This window comes from Suricata suricatta, chromosome 2 (genome assembly GCF_006229205.1).
Source record: "Suricata suricatta isolate VVHF042 chromosome 2, meerkat_22Aug2017_6uvM2_HiC, whole genome shotgun sequence".
NCBI classification, from domain to species: domain Eukaryota; kingdom Metazoa; phylum Chordata; class Mammalia; order Carnivora; family Herpestidae; genus Suricata; species Suricata suricatta.
In genome coordinates, this window is record NC_043701.1 from 169,649,505 (window position 1) to 169,673,848 (window position 24,344).

General features: G+C 46.8%; 1 protein-coding gene across 3 annotated transcripts in view; it reads left to right on the forward strand.

Annotated features, from left to right (window-relative positions):
• Positions 1 to 988: 988 nt before the first annotated feature.
• The window catches only part of TCF7L2 (transcription factor 7 like 2), a 186,106-nt gene continuing 162,750 nt past the window's right edge, over positions 989 to 24,344 (forward strand). The window contains exon 1 of one of the 3 annotated variants that reach the window (XM_029932600.1): positions 989 to 1,118. The gene's annotated coding sequence lies outside the window, so the exon portion shown is untranslated. The remainder of the gene's footprint in view (positions 1,119 to 24,344) is intronic. The other 2 variants (XM_029932598.1, XM_029932599.1) reach the window with 2 other exon arrangements.

Sequence of the window (24,344 nt, forward strand, 5' to 3'; positions counted from 1 at the left end):
CAAACCTCTGCTGCCTTTTGCTGTGAGAGGAATGAGCAGCGGGACCGTCTCCTGCCTCCTCATTTGTTCATATGTTGCAAACTAAAATGCATTTCCAGATTTTGTCGAGATCCCTTAGTGATTGGTGTATTGTTTATAAAATAAAATCAGATGGCGTTTGTTTTCCCAGTCGGGAGGATCCCACTACTAACCAGCGTTATTTGGGAAAAGGAGAAGTTTGGTGAGGAATCTTTATATTCCTTTCTGTTTGGGGACACCCACTTTGCCGGGGGCTCTGTAGGGCTTCCGAGGGAAAGGGCCGAGAGAGACTTCATGACTCAACCCTTGCCCCATCACTGAGAGTGTGAGAGAGCCAGGGACGAACATTCACCCAGGGGCCAGCGAACAGGCCGTCCTTAGAAAACTTGGTGGCTCTTTGGCAATGGTTGGCCCCTTCTATGGGGAAGTGTGGATTCCTAGAGTGCAGGCTGTAGAGATGTTCTGGGACAGATAGCTTAGTCATCGCTGAGGAATGTATAAGGCTTCGGTGGCCCCTGAATTCTGTCCGACACATTTGTTTTCCCCAACATAGAATTGGGTTTAGGAGCAAGAGCCCAGCTGTCAGAACGGTGGGGGTCTTGTACCTGTTGCAGTCTTGTGGTTTCTCAGACCCCTTTCTCACTCACTGCCTATCCTCACGCCGACATGTCGCAATTCTTATGACTTTTTGCTGCACACAGTTAATTTTTCTGCGGCATCCTGCCCAGCACACTGGCTTCCTTTATGTTTTAATGGGCATCCGTCTTTCCTTTTCATGTCATTGATTCTCACTCTTGGCCCCCTCCCCCCTCCCTTTTTGCTTCTTGAATAGATGCTTCTTTTTTTTTTTAAACTTTAGATTATTATGATTATCTTATCCATAGCAACAAATAAAAATACACAGGTCTCGATTGAATGCCAAGGCTGCAGTTCAATCTAGGAAGGTTTGTCTGCTATTCATAAACTGCTTAAGATGTTTTCTTGTAGTTTGTGACATAAGCAGAACGCTTTGATTTGGTTTCTTTCTACAGCTCCATTTTCAGTCCGGGAGCACACATTACTCTGCGTACAAAACGATTGAACACCAGATTGCAATTCAGGTAGGAAATGCAAGAGATCCTGAAGCTTGGATTGTCAATATGTAGGTCTCTTGTGTCTTTTATTCTCTGCCCCTTCCCCTCATCTCGATGATGATGATGATGACGGTGATGATGATGGTGATGATGGTGATGATGATGGTGTTGATGATGGTGGTGATGATAATGGTGGTGGTGACGATGGTGGTGATGGTAATGATGGTGCTGGTGATGATGGTGCTGGTGGTAGTTGATTAATTCGGGGAGGTGGGAAGCAAAGAAACATGAGTAGAAATGCTGCCAAAAGGATTTAAAGACTGTGGAGAGAAAGAGGAGTCTGTGTTTTTTGTTTAGTTTCTTGATGAGGCATAATGGGCACACAGACCCTGGCTTGGCTTTTGTTCTTGGCTTAAGGAAGAATCTTCAATTGGGAGTAAAATGAGGTGGCAGACCTTGGAAGGAATGGTGGGGGCGGGGGAGGGAGAGGAGGCTACGGCAGCCAGAGAGTTGTTTCCGGGGGATCCAAATCATGTTAAGTGGTGCTAAGAATATCACTTTTGACCTGATTGTCCAGAAATGTTGATTTCTCTTATCATTAAAAGTGCTGGGAGGGAGAGGTGACATATCCCAGCTTCTGATGAGTGTCCTGTTTCCTGCTCACGTAGTACTTCCATTCTCTTCAATCCAAAGGCTAAACAAATCACCGACTAATATAGACTCGGAGCTGAACCAATGCCAGCAGAATGCAGTAGTGGAGGGAGAGCAGACTAATACGATTTTCGTCTGTCTGCCTTTGCCTGGCTCTGCCAGGGTGGATGTTACTCATGGTGTAACTAATGGTACCAAAACTTCTGGAACGTTCTGGCTTAACCCTTTCAAGAGAGGCTTCTGAAACCTGTTGTAGTGATGGTAAAGTCTGGTGCTGGGTCTGCTCTTCGTGAAAGTGGATATCGGTTGGTTAAATAATTTGTGTTGTTCCGTTGCATCCTTCTGTTGCTTCCTTTGCAGAGAACTTGTGTGATGTGTGTGGTCTCACCAGTCTGCAGCCATAGCGCATCATCGTAGCTCTCCTGTTTCAAGTCTGACTTTCAGACAGCCATGTGCCCCACCAGGGGATTCTTCCACCAGGGAAAAATATGGTCCTGGAGACATTTTTATCTGATGGATCTCTAATGGTTTTGTGCTTGTTTCACGGCAGCAGTAACTTATTTTAAAAATTAAGAATACTTTGTTTACTGCTGCTGTGTGCTAATGATCTCTCTGTATTTTAGGGGAAGATGTGACCTTGGTTTTACGCCCCTCCATCCCCAAGTACTTTCCAGACTGATGTCTCTAGCTAGACGCCATACCCGTTCTCGCTGTCACACTCCCTGGTGGACCCCTCTGCCTTCTGATGAGTGGCATAGTGCATCTTGGCCCCCCAGAAACTGGTTTAGCCTCAGGGCTAGGACAGGGAACAAGCCCAAACCCTAGGTCTTGATGAATGGATAGAGGAACAGACAAATGTCCTGAGGCCTACTGCATCTGGTGGAGTGCTGGAAAATCCCGTTGCCCGGGGTGTGGGAATTGGGGAGGTTGAATAGCATAGTGATCCCTATCTTGGTGTGGAAAGGCTGGCTGGGGCCATGTCACTGGGAGACCAGCCGAGACCAGACCAGCTGTTGTGTCTTTACACCCGTCGCTGAAGCGTCCCTTGTGAGACCCAGCAGTTCGTCTTTCTCCAAACCACCTGGCACGGTGCAGGCCATGTGAAGCTCTTTCTCAGGAGGAAGGTGGAGTGAATTACAGACCTCATTGTTTGGAGGACTGAAACCATTAGTATTCCTCCATGAACAGGTAGCATTGTTTTCCCCTGCTTCTGTTTGCTAAGGCTTGATGCCCATGTGGGCAAACAGAGAGACATTTTATTAGAGACGCAGCACCGGCATGCTTTCAGAGTTCATTCTTTCCCAGTCTCTGCTAGACCAGGATGAGGCCAAGCCAAATGGCATCAAGCTGTAATTTTAGTTTGATCATCAAAGGAGAAATAGCAAAAAACAAACAAACAAACAAACAAACAAAAAAAACACAACAAAAAAAACCAAAACACCCAACCAAACAAACAAAAAAAACAACACAAAAGAAGCCAAGGGAGCCCAGGGGAAACCTCAGACACAATAAAATTATTCCCAGTGCATGGGGTGTCGGGGAAGGAGATAGGACAGTACTGCTCTGGGGGGCAGTACGGCCAACATTTTCCCTTTGCGGCATTCTCTGATGTGAGGCTTAAATGCGATGTGATTGTTGGGGCAGAATTTTCTTTTCCTGAGAACATAGAACTGCTTCACCTTAATAAATACTGTATTTCAATATGAGCTGAGCATGTTGCTTTCGTAAGCTGTATCCCAAAATAACCTCCAGGAGCGTGACACCTTGCAACCCGTGAGTTCCATACCCCGTTCCCTTCCCAGCCCTCCCGTAATCTCAGGACTTGGCCAAGTTCACTGTTTACCTGAATGGCCTCCAACTGATTCTATGGCCATGTCATGTTCTTGGGGAAAGGTTTGGATGGGGTATCAACTGCTGCCTTGGGGTCTTCCCCACTTTTGACGACCTCCCAACTCGTCTCGGTGTTGAAAGACAGACCAGAGTCACACAAATGGCCGTATTCTCCTTACATGGTTAACTCACATAACTGGAATGGCAACTAACAGGCCTTTTTAAAGAAAGACGTAGTTATTTAGTTCTACTGACTTTTTAAAATTTTATTGAAGTATGACATAACTATGTCTTTAGTGGAGAAGTGGACCAGCTTTTACACATGTGAACATCCACAAAGCCATCACCCTGACCAATACATAGAATGGAGTTGGAACGCTTTTTCTGTAAAGGGCTAAATAGTACATATTTTAGTCTTCGCAGGCCATATAATCTCTGTGGCAGCTACTCAGTGCCGCCATTGTGGTGCAAAAGAAGCTAAAAATAATACCTAAAAGAATAGATGTGGCCTTGTCTCAATACAACTTTATTTATAAAAACTGACAGTGGCTGGATTTGGCCTATAGACTGTAGTTTGTTGGCCCCTGAGAGAATATTACCAACCCCTCCCCTGCCTGAGGTCTTGGTCTTACATGTGCCCCTCACTGTTCAGTCATCTGCCTCCCAACCCCCACCCTGAAAATCCCTATCCACTCCAACCCCTCTCCCCTCTGCCAATTCTCACATGGAATAAATTTACCTATTGCCATGGTTAGTTTTGCCTGTTTTTAGCTTCATAGGAATGGGATTGTAAAGAACGGATTGTCTCATGTCTGACCCCACTCAGCATTATATCTGAGTTTTATTCCTGTTACTGTGTGTGGCAGTAGTCTGCTCTTGTTTAGTGCCATTAGTATTCTCCGCAGAACTATGACACGTTGTTCACATCCTTTCTGTGTTACTGGAGTTTTGGATTGCCTCCAGTTTTCTGTTACTATGAATAAGGTTCCAGTAACATTCTTACCCACATCTTTTGGAAGAATATGTGTGTCCGTTCCTGTTCTTCATATCCAAGAGTGGCCTTGGACAGATACAGGGTAATACGTGTGTTTAGCTTTGCATTGATCTTTTGAGAGCGATTTGAACACTCGATTTCAAGTGTCGTTCCTGAAATGCATGGGCTCAGTGGTTGTAGGTGTGTGAGTGATACTTAGGGGAGCAGTAAAATGAGCTAGATGTGGTCAGAGGTCAGTTTGCCTTCAAAAAGCCATTTGATCCCAGTTCCTAGGAACTCCTTCCACTGTCTCTTTTAACCTGGGAAGATTTTGCAGGCTGAACGTGGAGGTGGGGCCAGACCTGCAGGTGATGGTGGATGAATGCGTAGGCATCCCTGTTGCCTCCCTCAAGATAGCTCTTCCTGGACTCCCCCCCGCCCCCCTGTCATTATTCCAGCCCCAAGAGCAGTGTTGTAATCAATGTCAAGACTCACAGAAGAGATTTCCCTTGGTTTTCAGAAGGGCTACTTCAGAACCAATTAAGCCTTTGTTTTAAGAGTATTTTGGCCAAAGGTTGATGTTTTCACACCAAGTCAGATGTGATTTAGGAAAAAATAACTCCACACACAGCAAAAACAAACTGTGTGGACCTTTCTTGGTTGTTTTTCTTTGAAGATGTGAAGTGGTGTGTATGTGTGGTGTGTGTGTGTGTGTATGCACATGCTTGTGTGTGTGCAAAGACAACGAGGAGAGGCTCCAGAAGAAATGGACCATTTTATTTGTTTACACAGCTGAGCAGTGGAGAGTTTGCACTGGGTGTTACTTTGCCTCCTGTCCTCAGGCTTGCGAGTTCCCATCTGAGCTTTACCAAAGCATATTCCTTCCGCTTGGTCTTCGAACGCGTCCACCATGACTCCGTAAGGCCCCAAGGACCCTCCTCCAGGGCCTGTGTGCTTTCTGGAGTCAAGGAGGGAAGGGTAGAAGCTGGAGAGGGTCCTGGTCCCGTATCGGCCCCTTATTCCTGGAGGTGAACTTGGTGCTTGGTCTTGTCCTTGTCTTTTTTTTTTAAATTTTTTTAAACATTTTATTAGTTTTTTTGAGAGACATAGAGAGACAGTGTGATCAGGGGAGGGGCAGAGAGAGAGAGAGAGGGGGGGGGGAGGGAGGGAGATACAGAATCTGAAGACAGGCTCCAGGCTCTGAGCTGTCAGCACAGAGCCCAATGTGGGGCTTGAACCCACAAACTGTGAGATCATGACCTGAGCTGAAGTCGGCCGCTTAACTGACTGAGCCACCTGGGCGCCCCTTGTCCATGTCTTAAAATTAAGATTCCAGGGGTGGGTGAGCATGGCCCATCTCTTGCCCAGGTAGACCCTTGGCCTTTGTGATAGAAATGGCCAGAGGTTGGTACCAGTGGATTTGGCCAGGATGTTCTCGAGGGCTAACCCAAGTCCTGTGTCTGATGGTGGGCTCTGTGTTCTGGGTCCTTCCTCTTGCCACGTGTTCTGTGGCCCTTTCAGTTCTCGTGAGGATTTGCTTTCTTGCTTCAGGAGCAGATCTTGCCTAAGTGCTGGGACTTCCAGAAACAACTTTCGTTCTTGGTATAGTCACTTCCTCCGTTTTTCCTCAGTCCCACCGGCCACACCTGGCTGGGAGATTTCATGTCCCCTTTCCACAAAGGGTGCAGTGTGTGCGCCTGTCCTTGGTGTGGATGGGGCCATGACAGAGATCCATGTTGTTCCACCAGAGTCGTTGGTCATTCAGTTCCTTCAGAAGGGTTCATTCTCTAGTGGTGGTGGGGAGTGTTCGCCTGATTGTCTGGTTGAAGTCCATACCTCAGAATGCTCATTCCTTCATTCAGGAGTATTTCTTGTGTAACTGCTGTGTGCCAGCCCCCCGCAGACTCCATCAGCGGACAGAACGGACAAAGCCTCCTTCTTCTCATGAAGCTTAAATGCTAGAGATGTTTTACATGCTGGTTTCTAAGCACCCCGTTTCCCTTGGTCTGATTGAGCAGGTTTTAGGTACTGTCTGGGAGCTGCATTTTGAAGCAGGGTTCTCATTTTCAGTCTTATGAAGTTTGAGCATTGCTGCCCTAGAGTCTTCTGAAATCAATCAGTTGATCATTTATTGGCTGCTCAGTGCCCACTTGTGTACTTGAGGGCTGGCCAAGTACACCATGGGGATAACTTTTTCTCATTTTGAGTGAGAAGCTAGCGTTTGCCTGTGGGTTCTGATGAGCTTTCGAGGCCTTTCCTTCTACGTGGTTCTGTGGAGAGAGCCAGATACTTTTGCAAGCCTCAAAAAGAGGCGTTTTTTGTTTATGAAAAAGTAGCCTGGACCGTAATGTGCTTGGTCTTAGGGGTCAAAGGCAATAACAACAGCTGATAATAGTAGCACTTATGCTTATTCAATTCTTGCGAAGCATTGGGGCTGGTGTTAAGTGCTGTGTATGAATTATTTATTGATTCTTCATAACAACGCAGAGGGGAACCCGGAAGATGTAGTTACCCTTATTATCATCATTATGTCTCCATTTTGTGAATGAGGACGCAGAGACTCGGATACCAGAGACATTTTGCCCATGATCAAGGAATTAGGATTCAAACCCCGGCAGTCAGCCTGGAGAGAGATGGTACTACCCAGCATTATGCTAACTGCTGTCTGCGGAAAGTAATGCTCAGGGGCCTGGGGTTTCCTCACTCAGTGCCCCCCGACCAGCTCTCTGGACGTGTACAAAGGGAACTGCTCAAAAATACAGAATCCTGGGTTCTACTCCTTGAAGATTCCCATTCATTAGGACCAGGTCTGCGTCTCACAGACATGAGCAGGCGTCACCTGAGGGGTTCGTTAGATGCAGGCTGTGGCCCTGCCCCCTGGTGTTAGGTTCTGTGGGTCTGAGGGGGGCCCAGACGTCACAGCTTTCATGGGTTTTTGGGTAATGTTGATGCCGCCTCTCTGGCGATGGCACATTGAGAGCCACTGGATGAGGGTGTTGTTTCCCATCTCTGGCTATGTGTCACAGCTCCCGGGGAAGCGGTGTGAATGGCGCTTAGGCCCAGGCTCTCCCGCAGCCCACCTGGGTTGGGATCATTAGGGGGCCGGGCCTGGGTATCCCTGCTTCAGAAAAGGTGATTTTATCATTCATTCATTCATTCATTCATAGTTCATTTATTTATTCTGAGAGAGAGAGAAGGAGAGAGGGCACTGGCAGGGGAGGGGCAGAGAAAGAGGAAGAGAGAGAATCCCAAGCAGGCTCCAGGCTCTGAGCTGTCAGCACAGAACCCACGTGGGGCTCAAGCACTAAGATCATGACCTGAGCCAAAATCAAGAGTCAGATGCTCAAGGCAGGACCCTTTCAGGCGACATTAATGTGCACACAGGGTTAAGGAGCTCCGTTCTAGGGATTCTGGAATTGGTACCCCTTACCTACTTTTTGGATTAAACATGGTGTATAGTCTTGTTACAGAAAAACTGCCGTCAAGTCTTGTTTGCTTGCCTATTTTAGCTTGACTCGGTTTCCTTGGGGGAGAAAAGGCTCAGGGTTCTAAAGGATGCCTGTTCCATGGGAGAGGGCTCTGTCTGGAGAATGTTTCTTTAACGGGCCGTCAGTGATGGTCATTGTCTTCTGAGTTAGTAACCGTGAGAGAAGGCGGCAGTCTGCTGTCGTCTGTCAGGGGGACCCTGAAACTGTCCAGCTCTGTTCAAGTTCCCATGTCAAACTGAGATGCACATGTGGATTCAGGGCAGGGCCTGACATTCTGCATTTCTGACACACTCCCCGGGTTAATGGTGTTGCTGGGCCCCAAGCACGGGGGAGTGGAGCAAAGGTAGAGCCTGCCTCCTGCCCCCCCCCCCACTCCAAAGATTTTTATTTTTTTATTTGAGAGAGAAAGAGAGCATGCACGAGCTGGGGAGAGGGGCAGATGGAGAGAGAATCCCAAGCATCAGAATCTCAACATGGAGCCCAACGTGGGGCTCCATCCATGACCTGGGGATCATGACCTAAGCCAAAATCAGGAGTCGGGTACTCAACCAACTGAGCCACCCAGGCGCCCTTTAAAGATTTTATTTAGTAATCTCTACGCCCAACATGGGGCTTGAACTTACAACCCCGATATCAAAAGTTGCTTGCTCTACTGATGGAACGAGCCAGCCTCCATGTGGTCCCTTTTGAAAGGCAAGGAAACAGGTGTAGAGAAGTGATTGGTTCCCCAATCACGGTAGAAACAGGGCCAAGAGGAGAATCCAGGGGCCCAGCTTGGCTCTGTGTCTGTCTTTCAAGAAGTTACTATCTTGTTCAAACCAACAGCAATTGTATTAAGTTGGCTAGATAAACGAAAACAATCTTCTTTTAAGGCTTTTACTTCTATCTTTGTTTTTAACTTCTGTCTCTTCTAATTGTATCATTGTGTTTGTAGAAGTTAAGATCTTTGTATCTGTTCTTTCTCCACCACGTTATGGCACTTGGGACCCAGCCTGCGGGCTTTGGGCTGGCGGGGGGGGGGGGGGGGGGGGGGGGGGGGGGGGGGGGGGGGGGGGGGGGAGGCGCTGGTGAGGATGCAGAGAGATTGCCTGGCAGTCCTCGGCTAGGACAACCAGGAAGGATGGATGTAGCTGTTCCAGCCACCATGTATGTGGCTTTTAGGGGCCATAGCAGGCAGTATAGACGTCTGATCTGTGGCAGTCAGCTGGTCTTATGTTCTTAGTAACTCTGTTTTAGAGGTTGCACTTTATAATTCCTACATTTGATAAAGTCCCTGAGAATCCTGGGGCTGTTTAGCTAAGGACAGAAATTTCTAAGTGGGTTGTGGCCGACATATGCAGGCTTATCAAGCTTAGCACTTAATTTGTCTTTGGAATTCGGTTTGGTGGCATGGTATCAAGTCCTGATGGAACAGATACATGGTTGCAGATTTTTTTTTTAACGGTTTACCTTGAAATCTCAGCACATTCTTCAATTAAACAGATAATGGCAGCAGACCATTATTCTTGAAGATTCTACCAAAACCCCTGCATGGCTGGCAGTGTGTTTAAGATGTAATGAGTAGTACATTGAAATTAAAAAATATAAAGCTTAAAAGCAAGTATGTGTATGTTTCTATGTCTAGAACATGTTCTCAAAAGGAACATTAGAATCAAGCATACTCTTTGAAGTATCTTCACAGAACTTCAGTTTTTTAAGGAATGTGTCTGGAAAAACACTTGGTTATACCGGATTCGCCATCGACTGAGGCTCGGACAGGGAATGGGTGTGTCTTTGGTCCGGAGAGGGGGTGAATGAGTGTGGTGCCTCTACCACAGCACCGTTGACTACTTGGGCTGGAAAATTTTTGTCTCGCCTGCGACTGTCATGTGCTTTGTAGGATATGTGTTTAGCGTCGTCCCTGACCTCTAAAGTCTTCGTACCACTAGCAGCTAACAAAACTGTCTGTAGACCTTGCCCTTGAGGCTATAGTAGCAGTTTCTTTGCATTTGAAAGGGACCAGGTACCAGAGGAGGTAGGTGGGTTCAGCTCCTGCTTCTGGAGTTCCATAACCTGGGTTTAGGTTGCAGTTTGGCCAACCCTCAGTTTCCTGACCTGTGAAATGGGGATAATGGTAGTACCTGTTTGCAGAAGGTTGTTGGGAGATTAAATGAGATATAAGGCGGGTAATGAAGTGGGCTGGACAATGGCATACAGAAGAGCCCTTGAGAAATGCAAGTTGCTATTCTTTCCTGCTGAGAACTACGTGAGGTACCTGTTTGCAGATTTAGAATGAGCCTTCTACTGACATGCATAGTGTATTTTTCATTTGCTGTCAGAAACATCACACATGATAAATTTGATAACCTGGACCATCTTTGCTGGTAACAAAGATTTATGACTGTTGTTTGCAGTGTGCGTTTCTCCTATGTCACTTTAAAATTCTGCTTGGGCCTTGTAACATTTGACTAGAATATAAGCCCTTCCAAGATTGTGGCTTCCTTATCTTCATATCCCTAGAGCACCCTGCAGGAACGCCTGGGACATTGTAGGTGCACAACCAGGGGTGGGAGTGCGTTTAAATAATACACACTGAGGGCAGAAAGGGGACAGGGGACATAAGAGGGTTGGCTGGCTGTGTATTAGAGGCGGGGCTTTACATTTTTCTCTTAACGGCCCCTGCATAACATCATGGGAAATTGTATATATAAGAGTAAATAACATATATCATATATAGTACATATACATAAGTATTTCTTATCTTTTGTACTCAATGAAATAATTTGAGATAGACCTTCAACCCCTTTGTTAACTTAACATTCCTTCCCTGGTATCTCATGGCGTGACCTCGGGCGTCTTTCATTGTGTGAATTTGCACCCTGTGTTAGTGACTGTGGCATCACTTGAATCATGGTTGGCCGTAGTTGGACTGTTCTATGTATTTTAATATATATGATATGTTATATAATATCAATTATATAAAATAAGTATGTATAAGTATATAAAACATTTTTATGATTGTCTTCTGAGTTTCAGAATGCTTGGAGGTTAGTTGGTTTTTAAAAGCAATATCAGCATTCTTTTTCCCTTAAATTAGTGTTTCCCATTGGATCATAACATTTTTTTCTCGGGCTGTGACAACGGTGATTAATTCCTGCAGGCAAAGTCAGAAACTTAGACAAGTGTTTCCCGACTCGTGGGTGGGTGCATCTACACAAGCAAATTCATTCCTTTTTGTTCCCAAACCTTGTGCCTCCCAGAATTTTGAGGATGAGATGAGGCACCAGAATAAATAGCTTCGGTTGAGAGTCAGAAATTGTCCAGCACTTGCGAATGGATGTGTTTGTGCTGGCAGCCCAGCCTGGGGGAGGGCTGGGGGGATTCTTTTCACCAGGGCTTTGGCGAGGCTGCCCTATAGGGGGGAGAATCTTGTGTCAATAGTTTCTAAGTTGATTCGGTAAGCATTGTTGACGATTGAAATTGAAGAATCGTGAAGACAATTCATCTTGGAACAGAGAACATCGGGTGTGAGCCGGGCTGCTGGCGAGCAGACATTGACATACGGGCCGTCATCAAACTAATTGTTGTTTGAATTACCTGTTATGATCCGATGACAAATCTGCCTTGCTCCTGTCACTGGAGCAGAAAATGTAGCTTGAATTGGCGTGATGTTAGCAAGTGTAAACTGTACTTCAACAAGATGGATAAACCCAATTATGGGGCAGACCTGTAGAGAGAAAATCCATTTAAATCTCGTAATGTTAAGCAGAGCTGTGTTTAATTCATTTGGACCAATTTGGGAATGATGTATGAGTGTGGGTGAACATTAGTCAAAGGCAGGACCACCTGGGGGAAAGGGATGCGCCTGGGCTGGCGGCCGCCCTGGGGAGCCAGCTGGGGTGTCGTTTCAGTAGCCTGCACTAATGGCGGGGAAAGGCAGAAATGACAAAACGATGTACTCAGTGCTGCTAGGAGAACAGCACTGTGTAAATGAACCAATAAGGAAAACATATGAAGCAGAAATGAAGGAGGTGTTTTCCCTAAATGCTATTGACAGTCCAAAATATAAAGGAAATTTGAGGTTCCTCTTCTGTGTTTTCCTCCCGGGTATGCTTCTGGGTTTTTCCAAGCCTTGTAACCGGAGGCCTAGGAAATGCTTTTTATTTTTGCCTAATGATGATTGAAAAGACAGACAGAGAGAGAGAGAGAGAGAGAGAGAGAGAGAGAGAGAAGAGGGAAGGTTACATTTAAATTGATAATCTTGGGGCATTTGATTCTCTATTGGAAAGCAGTTAAGAGAGGATTATTATTCTGAAATATGCATATTATGCATATTTGGAAGAGAGTTTAGAAGGCTTTGGTTAATTTTTTTTTTTAATGGCTAGTGAGTGGTGACCCAGCTTTGCACGTAGTAGGTGGTTAATGTATACTGATGAGGAGAATAAAAACATTGAACTTTTAGAGAATTAACTTTCAGGGCTAAGTACTGGTATTTTCCACACCTCAAACTCATCAGGATGTGAAGGGACCTTAGTGTCTCAGTTTTACCCAGGAGTTTGCATTCCCAGGAATTTTATGATTTTATATGGAGATTTATGATTTTACTTTTTATTATGGCTTCTAGATTGTTGGTTTTTGCCAAGGATGTTTGTAGAAGACTTGAGCTTCCTTTTATTTTGGAAGGAGATGATAAAGCCCCTAAATGGGTTGTTGTATAATTCTTATCCTTTTGGTTTGAGTATTCTCTCTTTTCTTTTGTGGACTGGACTTGGAGACTTGGCTTGTTGAAAGCATGGAGTACACGAGGAACTTGGCAGTGAACCACCAAGAAGTTCATGGTTATGCACTTTTGGCCCCCAGTGCCCATAAATCTAACCATTGGGAACACTGGGTGTAAATGGAAGTTAAAGCCCTGAGTTTTTTGTCCCTATAATTGGGGTACAGTTCATTGTATGGGGTTGTGATGTACATCACGTGTACATTCCAGAGAAATCTTCTCTCCTAGAGGCAGATGTGTTAGGATTTTACTTCCTGGCTTTCTCCACCTTTCGACTCAGTTGAAAAATCAGTAAGGAGATGATAATAAAAAATTAAGGCTATATTGTTCAACACTGAATTCTGAGAATTTGAATATTCCAATCTCGCTTACCAGTAGAATCTAGGTAAGAGGCACTTTGGGACAGTCGAAGCTACTGTTGCCCCCCAAAGCCACCAGCACATTTTGCCCTCAATTTGACCTGTCTGATGGTCGACCTCCAATTCAGAACAAGGAAGTAATGCAGTTAAATCGGAACTGTGCAGAAACAAGGAGATGTGCTTCTGAATGTGAAGATCTTTGCTCTGGAAGATGGAAGGAGATCTTTTGCACTCTGCGTCTCCTGGGTTCTCAGAGTCGGCTCGAAGGCAACTGTCCCATGTGCTTTCAAGGGTGGAGTGTAGGCCACGTGCAGGCAGTGAATCAGCAGGTTTCTGGGAAAAGAAGGTGTCTAGTCTGTGGGTAGAATGACCTAGAGATACATCTTTTCAGGACCCTGGAGGGGTGCTTTCTTGATGAAGCTTCTGTTACATTCTGGTGGCATAGCAGAGCCGACATCTTGCACGGAGTGTGTGCAAAGAGGAATTTTTGTCTTTTTGATTAGCTCCTAAGAGGTAATAAATATATAGCAAATGACCTAAATCAAAAAGTGAACTCACATAGTGACATAGTATCAACGCTTTAGCTTACAATAAATATTTTCTGTAGAATTAAAAAAAAAAAAAAGATTTTCCCTGTGGTATCAAGTTTTAGATAAGGGCTTTATTGGTGATGGAATCCATAAGACCCAATTCAGAAGTGTGTCAGGACTCACAAAGCTCTGAACTCGATTCTTATCCTTAAAAGTCAGAACCAAACCTCCCCTTTTCCCTCCCCCCGTCTTCATTTGCTTCTTCTCCAGTTAGCTTTTATTTCATTTTATTTTATTTCTATCATTGCTGAAGAAGCCAAGAGTTTCCCTGTCAATCCTAAAAAACATATTGACCTAGGGTATACAGATATTCTTCTTCTTCTTTTTTTTATATATATGGTTTGGTAGGTGCTTTAAAGTTTATTTATTGTGAGAGAGAAAGAGAGGGAGAGGAGAGAGAGAAAGGGAGAGATAGTGGAAGAGAGGCAGAGAGGGTCCCAGGCAGGCTGCATACTGTCAGCGCAGAGTCTAACGCGGGGCTTGAACTCACCAGCTATGAGACCTTGACCCGAGCCAAAGTTGGGCGTGTAGCCAACTGAGCCCGCTGGGCGCCCCTGCATTTTTCTTGAAGTGGAATCTAGAGGAAGGTTTGGAAATGCTTCTAAGCTAAAAGACATGTTTACCAAACTCCCAGCGTGCTTTATGCGCCCCGTTTGGTTTTGTGTTTTTTAAAAAACGTGTCACTGTTGTCACATTTTCATCATGGTGAGAGCTGATGACAGATGTCTCCCCATAGAAGCCCTGCTTTGTGAAGCCATTTGTTTCTGAGGAATTGGCACTCAGGGCTTGAATTCTGCAGCGAGAGAGAGGCTTCGGTAATGTGGAAGGCCTCTTTGCTTGGGAGAGGAGCCTCCCCCCACCCCTGCTTCCCTCCCACCCCTCCCCGCCAAAAAAAGCTGTGATCTGCTTCAGTCACTGCAGTTGGGTGAGATTTGCCAGTTTGTCGCCCCCTCCTCCTGACTTTAGGGTGGTTTAGGTGTGCTTATCATTGCCCCCCACCCCGACTTTAGGGTAGTTTAGGACAAAGCACCAAGTAGTTGCTTTTGTAAATTGGGTTGGGTGCCCCTGCTGTCCCCAACTGATATTTAATAGCAATAAGTTGAGGTTTGCTTGGGGTTTCCTCCTTCCACCCTTCCTGGGGTTTTGGCCAAGATGATCCTCCGCAGGCTCGTGGTTTGACTCGTAGTGAAAGGAGCCCCCCTGCGACTCAGGTGCAGCGGGAACCGAACATCTGACTCAGACGAAGTTCATGCACAAACCACATGCCGCGTGCAGAGCAGATAGGGTTTTGATTTCAGCCTCAGTGGTTCTGTTATCATTTCTTTTTCCGTGGGAGTGGGGTTTTATCTTTGGGTCTGACTTCTGCTTTGGTTCATGGTTTGTGGTTTCCATTTGCAGCTCATGATAGTGTGGCTGCTGGCGGGCTGGAGTGGCCCGGGCTGGTGGCCCACGGAGCCCTGGGCGTGGCATTCCCCGAAAACATGGAGGTCGAGGGGCTCTCGTGGGGCCCGGGAGCCCTGGCATGTTGACGCAGAGCCGTTGTCGTTGTTCTTGTCCTGGATCCTCAGCTGTCACCCGCTCCCCCACCTGGGGTTTCTTCTCTCGCTTTCTGTGTTACTTACATAATGCCTCGAAGGACTATTTTGGAAACATCTAGACCAACGTGTGATTGATCTTCCTGTTCTGTGTGTTTCCCCTGATTCCCCTGCTCTCCTCTCATCTCCTGCGGCAGGAAGTGTTTTTTTCCTCATTAGCTACTTTCCAGGTCAGAATTTCCCCCCATAAACTTCTCTTTATTCCAGTATTATTTGATTTCTTTTCTTTTACGTAACACAGAAAAGTTTAAATTGGGCAGATGACTTAATTACTCAGTGCCTCCATTTTCCCATCTGTGAAAAATGGGCTCAGTAATAGGATTCGCCTGCTGGGCGGGTTATTGTGAGGTTACATGAGAGGGGGTTAGCCCTGTGGCTGGCGCCAGAGGAAGGTGTAACGGTGTTACTCCTGTTCCCAACGGGGTGTCCCGGGAAGCCTGTCAACCCTAGGCAAGCGGGGACAGTCGGTCACCCCGACAAAACCATTATGCCACTTCTTGCCAAGTTGCCAAGTGGCATACCTTGGCCTGCTTTCTTTCCCATCGCCCCTTCCCCCCAGAGTAACCCAGTTTCTCCTGTCGGGAGTGGGCCGAATCGACAGGCCAGGGTACTTTTTGAAGAGCGTTGGGGGAGAGAGTTTGTTGTGACATAATTTATCTCCCTGGGGAGGACGGACAAAAAAACCTATGGGGGAGATTGGACTCTGAATTATTCAGCTTCTGATGGGCATGAAATTAGTGACAGCAAGACAGGAATTTGTGGCCTTTTAGCTGTATAATGTCTGCTCTCTTCTTTGGTCAAATTTCTGTTGCTTAGAACTTCATTTAAAAAAAAACAGATTTAAAAGGTGTCCCTTTTGGTGTTTGAAAGGCAGAGGGCTGGCTTCTGGCTTGCTGACCTAATAACACTTACTTCTTTCTTTCTGACGGAGTGTCCGCGGGCTGCTGTGGCCTGGCTTTTGTTTGTCTGAATTTGTAATAAGCGTGTAACAGCCCCCTCCTCCTCCAATTTGCCTCAAAGACAAGTGGCTAGCGGGTTCCGCGGGCCCAGAGACCTTGGGAACCTGTGATTGGAAGCTCACTGCCCCAGGACAGTGGCGCCCGTGGGAGGAAGGGCCGTGTCTTTGCATTTGTGTCTGCGCCCATCACTCAGGTCAGCTCGCCCGGCTCCCTGTGGGGCTCTCCCGGGCAAGGGACCAGACCTGGGAGTGGGCAGCCGGCTCAGGCCAGTTCGCACTTCAACTTGGAGAACAGCGATGCAGCAAAGAGCTTGTGCGCACTGATCTATTCTCTGTGGTGGCTAAGAAATGACACTGATTTTTCCCAATTGACTTGACAGCAGCCGTAGTGTCTTTAACACCTCCTGGTTCCAGAAGGTACAGTTCGGATCTCCGTCATTTGCAGGAGGCTGGCTTAAAACACAGTGCTTGGGGCTGGGCCCTTTTTATTGCCACCTTTCTTTAGTTTCTCTGAGGGTAACATGCAAAGAGAGGGAATGAGGAATCGGACGGCAGTTTTCGTCAGTGGACTTTTTAGAAAAATTTAATGTTTATTTATTTATTTAAAAATTTTCAAATATTTGTATTTCAGACAGAGACACACACACTCACGTGTGTGCGCACACATATGCACACATAGGGGAGGGGCAGAAAGAGACTGAGAGAATCAGAAGCAGGCACCGTGCTCTGAGCTGTCAGCACAGAGCCCGATGCGGGGTTTGAACCCATGAACTGTGAGATCTGGATCATAGCTGAAGTCAGACTCTTAACCAGCTGAGCTGCTTGGGTGCCCCTGTGTATTTTTGGTAGAGAGAGAGAAACAGCACAAGCAGGGGAGGGCCAGAGAGAGAGGGAGACACAGAAACCAAAGCAGACTCCAGGCTCTGAGCCCGATGCGGGGCTTGAACTGTGAGATCATGAATGACCTGAGCCAAAGTCAGACGCTTAACCCACTGAGCCATCCAGGTGGCCCTTATCAACGGCCTTATTTATCCTCACTCCCCTTTTTGGCTCTAGGAGGCGTCAATGAGCTGATATGATGACCCCTCACCTGCCTTAAAGAAGAGGCCTTGCATGTTGGCCGTCTTGGTTAATCAGAAAGCTTTGGTATTTCTGTTGGCATCAGCCAGACCTTCGTAGCTAGCTGTTCGGTGACCTCAGGCTGCGGCAGGTGCTAGCATTTTCCCTCCTGTTCACTGCAGTTTGTCACGGGCATTCTGGCTGATGGCATAGCTTTTGGCAAGAGCAGTGCTGTAGCTTTTTAATTGGTTAGTTCCTTGAAGTGATGATATATTCCACACCTATGAGAAATATCTTAATTTACTGCATCTAATATTTTTGCCCCCCTCTTAGTCCTCCCTTCCCCCCATCAAAATTAACACCACCAACAAAACTCTTTCCCTGAGGTCGCACTGCATGAGACAAGACCTTTTTCTCTGGGGAGGATTTTGTCTTTGCGTATGGCAGTGGGAAAGAATTAATTAAGGTCGAGGAGGAAGCTTAATAATTACAGTTAGGGGCCCAGGAGCTTGAAACACTGCTAGGTCAGTCACTCAATTACCTGCTTGTAGATAATGTACCCTCTCTGGGTCTCAGTTTGCCCATCTGTGAAATGCCTCCACGGGACGTAGGCAGCGGTGAGACCCATCAGAAGCCACAAAAGTGCTGTTTTATCTGGAGTGAAAAGTTTTTGCTGTGACCTGGGGGCATTCGGGGATGATTGACCGGAGCCCTGGCACTGGTGTTGGACACACCTGAGCCCTCAAGTCACACCCACTTACTTAACGGCCCGAAATCGCAGTTTCATCTGTAAAATGGGGATACAACTAGTCTCAGAGGATTAATAACAGCCCCAACACACTGGTGAACGCTGGGTACTGAGCAGTAGTGGTTGCTGGTGTTTAAAGGGGAAGGACATCTGTAATCTTAGCAAGTTCAAGTTCAGACCCTTTCGCTACTAGTGGAAGGCATGTGGACAGACCTCGTGGTTGGTTTTGGTTTTATCTTCTCTGGCTAAGTTTCTTCCTCTCAGAAGCAGTAAGAGATGAACCATATTCTACGTGTCTGATATCAAAAATAAAACCAAAATAAACTTGAGGATCCTTCCGCAGAAGGAAACCAGTTTGTTGCTGCTCACACTTTAACTCCTATTTTAGCCCCCCCCGCCCCCCAGCACATACATAAACACGTACATTGATTTCTTTTTTTCTTGCATTACTACAAGGATCAGTTTCTTCTGGCCTAATTCCAGAAACAACATGCCTGTCTTTTTTCATCGTTGAGGAAAAACAGTCTGAAGGCACCATAATTCCTTAAATTGGATTTCAATTCTTGATCCCCATATGTTCGGTAAACAGAGTGATCTATGAAACATCATTGTTTAAGGGCAAGAGGCTGGCAGCCTTGGCTCCCCTCCGCCCCCAGAAGGACAGGCACTGTGCTGGATGGAGCCTGGGGGGGGGGGGGGGGGGGGGGGGTCCTGGGGGGCGGGGGTCCCAGAGGTGAATGTCCTTCACCTTCATTTGGGATGAAGACCTTAATCTCTTTCCAAAAAATGTTAGTCAAAGTTGGGAGGGCTGCCTGTGAGTGCGCAGGGCTTAGCTTGGGAAGGAAGAAGCCTGTAGTGTGTGTGTGTGTGTGTGTGTGTGTGTGTGTGTGTGTGCGCGCGTGCGCGCACGCGTGGGTCCATAGTGCTTGTTCACTCTATTAGTGCCGTGGGCAGTTGCCACTTGAAAGCCTTGAGTTTCCCATATTCAAATCAAAGGCACCCAGAAGCAGAGATAAAGGGGACAGTGTGATCTTCAAAGATGAGGGAATAAAAAAGTAGTGGGGAATATTTTCGGGGCAATTCTGCTCCCCCTCTTTTTTTTTTTTTTTTAAAGAAATATGAAAAGTGTCAGCTGCCTCCTCTCACTTGGCTTGATCGGAGCCTAACCACCATGTAATTTTGGAGGCCGAGATGGATGACTTGCAGAAAAGCAAAATGAAAATGTCTTGGGTCGCTTCTGAGTTTGCTTGAGGAGTGTGACTCAGTCAGTTTCTAGGGTTCTTTCTTCCTTCTCTTGCCTTTCTTCCTTTCTCTGAGCAAGTTTCGCTCTGAGAGTACAGGCTTGGCACCCACTTGCCCAAGAACTGATTAGTTCCTAAAAGAAGCAGTAAGTTGATTGCTTACAGAGATGATGTAAGCTTTGCTCTAGGGTACATCAACTTGGATTTCTCATGCTTTATCTTATAAAGCCTAAATTAACAGCTGGTTTGGTTTGAGTTCTCCGGGATCTGACTAAGGGATTAGAGTCCATTCTCAAGTGAATCAATCTAGTTTAATTTATTTCAGGTCTATCAAAAAAGATCAATCAAAGCTCTTTTGAAAGTAAAGCTATAATCGGCCTGCACACTTAGAAGTCACTGTTGTTGCACTTGTGTTTCTCTCTGGTGGAGAAATGCTCGGGCTGTGGTTAAGAGGATGTATAAGAGCATTTTTCCTTGTACCTCCCTTTCGTGAGGCCTCCACACCCCCCTGGAAAGATTTCGGGAAGCTGGCCTGGTCGAGAACTCCACCCAGGTGGGTGCTACCCTGACCTCCTGGTCCCTTGTCTTTGGTGATGCTGGATCCCTGATTTGGAAGTTTCTAGTGCAGCATACTTTAATACCTGGACCTCATCATTTCAGGTCCAACCCATTTCCTATCCCTGGTTTTTCTCCTGGGCTTTTTCTTGCAGACATTGGTGGGTGAAGACAGGCACTGCATTCTTTTTCCATTTGTACGTGAATTATTTACATAGTTTGCAAAACTAAGCTGAAGCATTGTTAGCTATGGTTGGTCTAGGGTTTTGTGAGCACTAGAAGCTACAATCTTGAGTTGTCCTATGTCTTTTGTGTTTCTACTTAAAAAATACTTACCAAGCATCTACTCGTTGCAAGAACTCTGCTAGATGTACATGGTCTGTCAAGAGAATTATCAAGAATAAGGAAATGGTTGAGAGCTTGATTGTAGAGTCTGACAGACCTACCTTTGAATCCTGGCTCTGCTACTTTGTGACTGTATGAGCTTGGGTAAGTGCTTCCCTAGCCCTCAGTTTGCTTGTCTGTAAAATGGGCAGAATCGAAATATCTCCTTCAAAGGATTGTTGTAATAATGAAATGAAATGATATTATATTTTTTGGCTTTTTATGAAAAACTGCTTTAGGGGAGATACCTGGAGGCCAAAGGGATTTTTTCCCCCCTCCAAAAGCATGACACAGAAACAAATATTTATTTAGGGTCTGTAATTCAGGGTGCCTGGGTTCAATGACATAGTCCCCGCCTGGTAGGAATGGACAGTCCCATCGGGAAAAGAAAATACTGAGTTTAGGAGGGTGTCCAGAACTGTGATGCCTCTGTTCTGTGTGCTACTCACCTTGGTCCAAGGGATGCTTTTTGTTTTCCATTTGACTGAATGAAAACATCGTGGGTCACTCTTCATCTGCCTTCTGGCAGGGGCTCCTCACCTTCTACGACTCTCAACCTGCTCCAGGTCCACCAGGTTTGACCCTTAGCATTATCACTGGTGCAGATGTGAGCCCAGCCTCAGTTTTTCTACCTATGGAATGGGGCTGGCATCATTCCATGGAGTGTGTGTTAAGGATGGGGAATTTTTTTAATTTTTTTTAATGTTTTATTCATTTTTGATACAGAGAGAGACAGAGCATGAGATGGGGAGGGGCAGAGAGAGAAGGAGACACAGAACTGGAAGCAGGCTCTCAGTTCATTTTCAGTATTCAGTAGTCTCTCAAGTTTTGCATCCCTCTCTCTCCCCAACTCTCTCTCCTCCGCTCCCCCTGGTTCTCCATTAGGTCTCTCCTGTTTTCCTGTTAGACCTATGAATGCAAACATATGGTTTCTGTCCTTCTCTGCCTGGCTTACTTCGCTCAGCATGACACCCTCAAGGTAGGGATGGGGAATTTTTAAGATACTCTTGTGAATCTCTTGTCTTGTGTGTGGGGTGGACTTAGGCTTTGCTTATTTAGCATCGTTGCTCCAGAAAAGAACCTTGATATTAGTAGCAAAAGAAAAAAAGAGTAGATGTTGTTTGTTTGCTGAGCTCTTGCTGTGTGCCAGTGTCTAGAAAGTTCTATAGATTTGTAAATTTAAAGCTCACAGCGACTTTCTACATCATTCCCATTATAGAGCTGAGGAAACTGAAGAAAGTTAGGGAACTTGCCTAAGGGGATATGGCTGGTAAGTGGCTGCCTTGGGGTTGGAATCTGGGCTTTGCCTGATTGGTGGGGGGAGGCTGTCTTGCTGTAAGGTTGCTGTATCGACATGGAAATAAGGAGGTTGCTATTGGGAACCTAGTTGGGTTTCTCTTTGAAAATTCTAACATGGCCTTTGTTGGCAAATCAGAATCCTTCTGCAAGTGAGTAATTGGATGTGGGTACCTGCGCCTCCCTCTCAAAGGAAAGCCTGCTTTTCCACCTCGGTCCAGGCCCAACATGTGTGTGGATCTGGGCTGCTCCTGAATTTCTGCCTGGCATGGATGACCGAGGCCTTGCTCACGAACCAGGGAGGGTACCTTGCCAGGCTGCGTGCCTGACACCGGGGAGAGTTCAGCAGCCTCACGTGTGGCTCTTCTTCGAAACCTCTCCTTCCTGTCTCTGCCTCGGGTTAACCATTAAAAAAAAAAAAAAAAGCCACAGCACTTTTAGAAAGTCACAGGCTGGGTTTCTGTGTCCTCAGAACGGTCTTAATTCATTTCCCCCTTTACCCTTACTGGAATAGAAAGAAAAAAATTGATAGTGCTAATCATCGCGGCATGTAATGTAATTGGAAGTGTTTCATTGCTGTGCTCACGAGTTTCCGGCTTCATCCTTGGGCTTGGACGTAGCACTAGACTTGCTTTGAGTGTCTTGTGCAAGCCTTTGATGCAGGTAGACCATAGTATAAATAGGCGCGTTGCTATGGTGAAGACGGAAGTCCTTGCTCGCTGTGGGTAACCTTTTCTACCTTCTCGGACACTGTTTTAAAACACAGCAGCGTGATAGCATTTCATTTAATTTGAGCCAAGGTGGGGTAGACGAATCGGTGAGGTTGAGGTTTAAAATTGTTTCGAGATGATGTTTTGGGGGTTTCTGCTCACCTGGTGCTGTGGAATATTTTGCAGATTGGGCTCTTTCATTCTTTAGAGATATGTTTTCTAATGGAAGGGGTGGGGGAGGGCAGTGGGCAGAAGGCTGGCCTTTTTTCCTCTTTCCCCCCTCCTCCCTTCCCTGAGCATTTCTGCGAATTTGTTGGCTTTGATGCCCAGCAGCTCCTACAGCGAAATGAAGGTGCAGGTTGGCATGATGCAGAAATGATTATTCCTGGTACTGTGTTCCTATTCCTGTTAATAACATAAAGACAATTGCTTGTCTCTCAAGACTCCTGCACGTGGCTAACCGATAGTTACTCCTCCACAGAATCAGACGCATAGCGATGGGGGACTGGAGTGTTTTATTAGAGGTTGTGCTGCAAATCCCCAGGGTGTAACTCAGCTTAGACGTGGATTTATTATTATTTTTTTCCCGTTGCTTGAAGGGTACCTTTTAATTACATCCATCAAACATCAGTATGGTTCAGGTTTTAAAATTTACTGTCTCCCACCTTTTCCCAGCCATACATCCTCATCCCTTAAATTTTGGGGCAAATACAGTATCTCAGGCTCTGAAAGGCTGTGAAAAATGAACTTGTCAGCTTCCTACACTTCTTGTCTGCGTCCAGGTCTATTCCTCACCTTCAAAATGGGAATAATATTCCTTACTCATCTCAGTGGATAGTTTTGAGCACCAAAGGGGACAAAGTTTGATGGAAGCCCTCTGGGGGGAAAACAGTGCTTTAGATAGGCTTTAAATATGAGACCGTTCACTGGCTTTTAGACCAGTGTCTGATTCCTGTATTTTTATAGCTCAAAGCTGCCCTTCCTTTTGAGGTGAGCTCTGTGGCCTTCTTCAGGAACCCTCAGGCTCTAGATTCCTTCTTGCCAGGTAGGGAGTGCATGCCAAGTGGGGGAGACCAGAGCTGTGGCCACCTGGGCTAATCTCAGCACTCGGTGGGGACTCAGTTTCCCTCTCTGGGAAGTGGGATGCCACAGAGATCTTGCCAGTGGGGTACGCATCTTATATACAGTGTGATGCTGTAACTCAGGCTCCTGGGTGGTTCAGAAGGCAGGGAACCCGTCCTCCAAGGTAAGAAGAACCACAGGGTGAGTCTTTCCCATTGCCAAGGGGGCTCAGGCCTCCATACCACTGTAGGGATGGTGGTCTCTCTTTGGGACGGTTCCCGTCACCCAGCCGAGGCTGAATTCCATCTGGAGCAGAGATGGGCAGCCGTTCTCCTGGTGAAGGCCCCTTGACAGGCTGTTCTGCCACAGCCAGCGTGCCCTTCTTTGTGCCTATTAAAGGAGGGGGCTTGCTGCGGTCATGTGGTCCCCGGCTCTCTGCCTCCCGGCCCCGTGCCCCGGAGCCTACGGATGCTGCCTCCGATTCCCCAGGACTCCTCACCGTGAAGGCGGAGCGAGTCACACGACAGAGAGGGTTGGCAGGGCCACGAGGCCTGGTGTTGTGCCCAAAGCGGGGCTGCGTGTAGACCTCAGGATAGGCCGGTCCGTGTATTTATTTAGAAGTAGTTCTAGAGGGTAACCTCACTGGCTGGAAAGCGTGTCTGAACAAGAGCCCCGTTGTTCATCTGAGCCCGGTCGTGCGGGCAGGATGCAGACGCAGGCAGCCTGTCGGTCAGGCCTTGGACCGGAGGCGGCAGTGAGGCCTGATGGGCAGGGCCCGCCTCCCTCCTGGGCCGCCTGGTGCCAAGAGCAGGGGAAGGCTGCCCGTCGGTTCCCGCGGGCGCTGCGATTGGGCAACCTGGAGCCCGGAGAATGCGTGGATTCCATTCCACACACCACCCTCGCCCTCTCTCTCCCCGGCCCTGGGAGGGAAGTATGCCCTCCGGGAGACACCCAAGCCTGACAAAGACACCTTTGTTGGAGCTGGAGGTGAGAATCTG